The 7,302-nt window shown below is 47.0% G+C and overlaps 1 pseudogene; it reads right to left on the bottom strand.

Moving 5' to 3' along the window:
• Positions 1-1,606: 1,606 nt before the first annotated feature.
• Positions 1,607-6,162, bottom strand: LOC117084049 (annotated as a pseudogene).
• Positions 6,163-7,302: the final 1,140 nt, after the last annotated feature.

Below are 7,302 nucleotides of genomic sequence, written 5' to 3'. Positions count from 1 at the left end.
ACCCTGCCAGTGAACCTACCGCCTCAGTAAGTGTTTGGTTGTTAAAAACCTCCATAATTGGAAAATACTGTATCTCCCATTAAGGAAAGACTTTCACAGAGGCAGTAGGAGAAACCACCTGCCTAGGGCAGCGTATTACAATGAGCCAAAAACAAAACTCAACGGAGAAACACCCAGAACCACTCCTACTTACCAGATCCAAATCCTTTCTCTCGATTCTCTACTCTAAGCCACTCTTGGCATCAGCTAGAGGCTCCAGATGCTTGGAAAGCACCCTCTGGCCTATATTGGATATGTGGAACACGGGCATATCGGCAACTGCCGGCTAAATGGACAAGGACATGTGTGTTAGAAACAATCAAGCCATCCTTCTTTTTACTTCCTCTAAACCAAGGGGAACTCTCAGGGTATCCAATTTATGATAAAAATAAAAAAACTAGAAGCAGCATAATCACAGCTAGAATACGCAAGTCGGCCCAAGTTCCAGTTTAGACTTGGTCCGGATGGTCCCCGGATTCCTTGTTTGGAGGATGGTTCTCAACCTTTGGAGGATTCAAACCCTCATTGGTAGGTTTTTTCTTATTCTTGGCACCTGCCTCATCCTCCCTTGCCTTTTACCCCTGTGTATTAGGAGTATTCAGTCAACTATAGAGGCAGCCGTAACCCAACACACTACCACACCATGGATGGCATTAACCAAATATCAGCCACTGCCAGTAAAAGCAGCAGCTCAGCTCCACGAAGAGGTGGCAAATAGTGGTGCTTTCTATTAACACCTTTGTTATAAAAAGCACCAAAGGGGGGAAATGAAACAGGAAAGAATAGAAATTAAAGAACGTGTAAACAAAAACTCCGTTGTGTGTAAGAAAACCCAATTCCCCCTGAGGAAGAGAAAGAAGTGGAGCCCTCTAAAAATTAACTGCCTGTTTTTCTGTCTGTGGCTACTGAGCCTTCTCTCTCCCTATCCCAGGCATTGTGAAGACCCTGTTTCTCCAGCTGTGCAGCTGCAAGGGCCCTAGACAGATAAGTCATAAAACATGTTGTTCCTTGAAAAGTAAAAAATTATGTAATGCATGTCTCAATTGAATAACTGTCTTTGTTTCTCGCTTCTGTAACGTGCTTCCCCCTGCATAGATCTCCCCCTGCCCCACGAAATGCTTAAGAAGCAGAGCTCCCTGCCGCCCCACGAAATGCTTAAAAGGTAACTCGACTCTTTGTTCAGGGCTCAGTCCTTTGGATGTTAATCCGACTGGGTGGCTGCACCTGAATAATTAAATAATTCCTCCTCAACCCCTCGTTCTCTCTGATTCCTTAATTATCCCACTGCCATTTCAAAGCATAATTTGCGAGTTTCTTGGGCTAAGAATATGGCTCTAAAGGACTGATGACATCAATTATTCGGGAGTACAGAATATTACCATTCTCGATTCGGTTATCCCCTTCACACTGTAATTTCCACATGGATATTAATAGCACTATTTGAAGTAGAGGAAAAATGAATTTAGTGAGTAGCATTCCTTCAGAATTCTGTGGCAAGCCTAAAAAAAATCACATTTACAAAAACAGAGTTAACCGTTACCCTCTTAATTTATGTTAATACCTTCCTGTAATGGTCTGAATTCACATGCTTTGCAAAGTGGTCAATTTACCAAAACAATTATGATTTTCCTGGCCGGGTGCAGTGACTCACACCTATAATCGCAGCACTTTGGGAGGCCGAGGCGGGCGGATCACAAGGTCAGGAGATTGAGACCATCCTGGCTAACACAGTGAAACCCTGTCTCTACTAAAAACACACACAAAAAATTAGCCGGGCGTGGTGGCAGGCGCCTGTAGACCCAGCTACTCAGGAGACTGAGGCAGGAGAATGGTGTGAACCTGGGAGGCGGAGTTTGCAGTGAGTCAAGATCGCACCACTGCACTCTGGCCTGGGCGACAGAGCAAGACTGTCTCAAAAAAAAAAAAAAAAAAAAAAAAATACCATCCTGGCTAACACGGTGAAACCCCGTCTCTACTAAAAAATACAAAAAAAAATCTAGCTGGGCGAGGTGGCGGGCACCTGTAGTCCCAGCTACTCGGGAGGCTGAGGCAGGAGAATGGCGTAAACCCGGGAGGCGGAGCTTGCAGTGAGCTGAGATCCGGCCACTGCACTCCAGCCCGGGCGACAGAGCGAGACTCTGTCTCAAAAAAAAAAAAAAAATTATGATTTTCCTGCATTCATATGAAATAATTTATTTTAACACACTGTTTTATATGTGTGTGTGCGCACATATGTGCATATATGTATACACACACACTAAGCAACAAACCAGAATTTTTTTTTTTTTGAGACAGAGTTTCGCTCTGTCACCTAGGTTAGAGTGCAGTTGCATGATCCCTGCTCACTGCAAACTCTGCCTCCTGGCTTCAAGTGGTTCTCCTGCCTCAGCCTCTTGAGTACCTGGGATTACAGGCATGTGCCCCCACACCTGGCTAATTTTTTTTGTTTGTTTGTTTGTTTTCTGTTGAGACAGAGTATCACTTTTGTTGTCCAGGCTGGAGTGCAATGGCGCAATCTGCGCTCACTTCAACCTCCACTTTCTTTCAAACGATTTTCTGCTTTCAAATGATTTTCCTGCCTCAGCCTCCCAAGTAGCTTGGATTACAGGTTCCCACCACCACGCCCAGCTAATTTTTTTTGTATTTTTAGTAGAGAGAGGGTTTTACCATGCTGGCCAGGCTGGTCTCAAACTCCTGACCTCAGGTGATCTGCCTGCCTTGGCCCCCCAAAGTGTTGGGATTACAGGCATGAGCCACTGCGCCTGGACATTTTTTTGTATTTTTAGTAGAGATGGGGTTTCACCATGTTGGTCAGACTGGTCTCAAACTCCTGACCTCGTGATCTGCCCGTTTCAGCCTTCCAAAGTGCTGGGATTACAGGCGTGAGCCATCACGCCCGGCCGAGCCGCTCCCACCTTTTATCTATTGTGAATAACACCGCTATCAACAGGGATGGGCGAGTGTCTCTTTTATTTCCTTGCTTTCAATTTTGGGGGATATATGCCCAGAAGTGGAATTGCTAGAGCGGTAAAATTTCTCGAGGAACTGCCATACTGTTTCCTAGAGGGGCGGCACTATTTTACATTCCACCAGCAGTGCACAACTGTTCCAGTTTCTCCACATCTTCACCAATATTCGTTATTTTCCGGGTTTTCTTTGATACTAGTCAATGTAGTAGGAGTGAAATGGTATCTTGTTGTCATTTCCATCTCCCTAATGATTAGTGATGCTAAGAAATGTCTATTCAAGTCCTTTGCTCATTTTTTTTTTTAAGACAGATCTCGGCTCACGCAACCTCAACCTCCCGGGTTGAAGTGATTCTCCTGCCTCAGCCTCCCAAGTAGCTGAGACTACAGGCATGCGCCACCACGCCCAGCTGCTTTTTGGTATTTTTAGTAGAGATGGAGTTTCACCATGTTGGCCAGGCTGGTCTTGAACTCCTGACCTCAGGTGATCTGCCTGCCTCAGCCTCCCAAAATGCTGGGATTACACGTGTGAGCGACTGCGCCTCGCCTTGCTAATTTCTTAATTTGATTGTTAGGTTTTTGTTGTTGGCTATTTTTTTTAATTGAAGCATAATATTCATACAGAGAAGCCACCAATCCCCAGTGGGCAGCTTGGTAGATTATCGTAGAGTGAATACATCTGGACACCAGCCCTCAGATCAAGAAACAGAATATTACCAGAGCCACCCTCCCCCAGAGCACTAAGATAATTGCTATCCTGACTTCTCACCAGATGTTTCTTTTGCTTGTTTTAGAGCTTCACAGAAACAGAATCGTGCAGTACGCATTCATTTGTGTCTGGCTTCTTCTGCTCAGCATTATGTTGCTGAGATTCACCAACTGTGCATGGCAGCTGTTAATCCATTTTCAGTGCTGTAAGAATTTTACTCTATAAATACACTGAGAGGTACTTATCCATTCTCCTGTTGGAAGTTGGGGCTATTGTGAATTGTGCTGATACAAACATTCTAGTGCACATCATTTGGTGAACACACGTACAGTGCACAGTTCTTTTGGGTCTATGCATAGGAGTGGAATGTGGGGATCACAGGTGTGGTCTCCTTTAGTAGGTATTACCCAAGGGTTTTCCAAAGTGGTTGTGCTATTTTACATTCCCAAAAGTAGTATATGAAGTTTCAGTTACTCCACATTCTTGCCCAAACTTGGTATCAAGTGTTTTTAATTTTAGCCATTCTGGTAGGTGTAACATTGGTTTCTCACTGTGGTTTGAATTTGATGGCTTACGAGGTTGAGCATGTTTTATATGCTTTTTGGCCACTGGGATGTTCATTTGTTCTTTCCTTTCTCTTCCTCCCTCCTCATTCCCTTTTTTGTTCCTCTTCATTTCTTTCACCTATTGGTCTGCCAGCTTTTTTCTTAATTTTTAAAAAAATTTTATTTTACTTTAAGTTCTGGAATACATGTACAGAACGTGCAGGTTTGTTGCATAGGTAAACATGTGCCATGGTGGTTTGCTGCACTTGCCAACCCATCACCTAGGTATTAAGCCCAGCATGCATTTTTCTTATTAATGTACAGGAATTCTCTTTATACTCTACCTGTGATTCACCCTCCTCCATTTCCGCCTCTTTTTTTTAAGAGACAAGAGTCTCACCCTGTCACTCAAGCTGGAGTGCAGTGGCACATTCATGGCTCACTGCAGCCTCAACCTCCCAGGCTCAAGTGATCCTCCTGCCTCGGCCTCCCAGGTATCTGGGACCACAGGTGTGCACTACCACGCCCAGCTAATTTTTCGTTTTTGCTAGATACAAGGTCTTGCTAAGTTGCTCAGGCTGTTCTCTAACTCCTGACCTCAAGAGATCCTCCCACCTTGGCCTCCCAAAGTGCTGGGATTACAGCATGAGTCACCACACCCAGTCCCATCTTTTCACTCTCTTATTGACGAAAAATTCTTAATTTTACTATCACCCAATGTATCAATCATTTTCTTTGGGGATAGTGTTTTGTCTTATTGAAGAAATTTTTACCTGCCTCCTAAGGAACCTTAAAAATCTCCATATGCCTACAAAGTCCCACTGTTCTAATGCCTATTTTGTGCTAGAAAACAAACGAGGCACTGTCCCAAAGGCTACACCTATCTTGTGGGAAAACTATCTTCATCATCATTTGCCAAGCCAGATGATCGGGATGAGGACAATTTCCATGGCTCCCGGCATCTGGAACCCTTCCAGAGTAGCTGGGATTACAGGCACCCACCACAACGCCTGGCTAATTTTTTGTAGTTTTAGTAGAGACGGGGTTTCACCATGTTGGTCAGGCTGGTCTCGAACTCCTGACCTTAGGTGATCCACCCACCTCGGCCTCCCAAAGTGCTGGGATTACAGGCGTGAGCCACCATACCCGGCCTTGTTCTCTTGTATGTCAGTTACCCCTCCATGAGGCTGCTAAACATCCTCCCAGCACACACACACCTGCACACCCTCAAGCAGTTTGCAAGGCAGTGGTTCAAGTTACACTTTAATCCCTCAAGCATGCCCACCTCGCTCTCCAAACCTGCCCTCTTGCAGGATCTACGGTTCTTCTAAGTGTCCTGGTCACAAGGCAGCTGCAGCGATCAACACTCAGAGGTACAGAGCAGGGCAGAGTGTGGTCCCTGCATCTGTCTCGCGCCCACGATCTTGACAGAGACCTTCCCAGGAGCTGTGACTTGAACTTCACAATCTGCAGGGCCCACCCAGGAGCCGTGTCCTCCTCACAGGCAATGGGATCCCCTCCTCTCCACCTTTGTGGGAAGATTGGAAACAAAACAGAGAGAACGTGGGAGGAAAAACACTGAGGAGGTGGATGGACCACAGCTGAGGGTCCCCAGGACAGAGGGAAACACTGAGAGGGTGGATGGGCCACACCTGAGCGTACCAAAGTTGGAGGGAACCACTAGGGGGATGGATGAACCACACCTGAGAGTTCCCAGGACAGAGGGACACACTGAGGGGGTGGATGAACCACACCTGAGAGTTCCCAGGACAGAGGGACACACTGAGGGGGTGGATGGGCCACACCTGAGGGTCCTCAGGACAGAGCGAGGGACGGCTGTTGTTGGGATGATAATTCCACATCTTTGGAGAACAAGAATTCCAGGGAGTTCTCTTCTCTCCAAACAGTGTGGTTATGAACTAGCTCTCACTCCAGGAGGCTTTAAGGCTCCATATAATATCTGTGGTAATAAAGGAAAACAGGCTGGGTGCCACGGCTCACACCTGTAGTCCCAGCACTTTGGGAGGCCAAGGTGGGAGGACCACTAAGGCCAGGAGTCTGAGACCAGCCTGGGCAACATAGCAAAAGCCCATCTCTAAAAATAATTTCAAAAATGTAAAAAAAAAAAAAATAGCGGTAACTGTCACAACTAACATATTGTTACAAACAAAAATTTACACGAAGGTGAAAAAAATCAACTTTTTTTTTTTTTTAACCAGAACAATGCCTCAGTCTAGAGAGAGGTGTTTCCTCTCCGGAAGCAGCTGAAGCCCTGAGCTGCTGTCCACAGGCGGACGGACTCTCCAGGAGCCCCCAGTGGGCCTCGGCTCCTCCACGTCAGCTCCTCTCTTGTCCCTCTGCTGGTCCACGGGCGCCGCTGCAGCTGGCCAGGTCTCTGGGAGTCAGAGAGGGCCATGGGTTCCACCCCAGAGCCCACCTCATCAGCACTGTGCTCTCATCATCTGAGCACCAGCCCGGAGGAAAAGGAGAAAGAAAGGGTGAGGCTGATCCCCCAAGCAAAATGGAAACGCCTCCGCCTCCCACCCTCAAAAGCAGCCAACAATGGACCCTGGGCACCGGGGGCCTCATAGGGAGTTGTTTGCATCACAGTAAAATCTACAAAGTTCCCACGGCGCGTGAGTGGATGCTTCCTCAACACGGGAATGTCCGGCTGCCCCAAGGAATCTCCGGTAATGTCGAGATCTTTGAATAGGAGCAAGGGATCAAGGCCGACAGCATCTCTGAGGGCCTCAGTTTCCATCCATGAGGGCAAGCTCCCCTTTGGGAATCTGGGTTATGGTTCCCGAGATGGGGACAAGAGGCCTCCACTGACGGCTGCATTTACAAAAATCCATCAAGTAAACACGCCTGTGAAAGTCAAAGCAGCACAGCAGCTCACCGGAAAGGTGAAGGTTTCTCTCATCACACCCATAGAGCTAAGGGGGCGGGGTGGGGGCAATCCCATCACACGCGTGTGCTCTGTGCACTCACAGCCGCCCCTCCTCTGCTCTCTGCCTCCTGATTTGCGTAGTGAGAGGCAGAC

Source organism: Trachypithecus francoisi, unplaced genomic scaffold (genome assembly GCF_009764315.1).
Source record: "Trachypithecus francoisi isolate TF-2019V2 unplaced genomic scaffold, Tfra_2.0 Contig00420_ERROPOS43331, whole genome shotgun sequence".
Lineage (NCBI taxonomy): Eukaryota > Metazoa > Chordata > Mammalia > Primates > Cercopithecidae > Trachypithecus > Trachypithecus francoisi.
The sequence above is the reverse complement of the archived record's forward strand: the minus strand, read 5'-3'. Positions and strand labels throughout refer to the sequence as shown.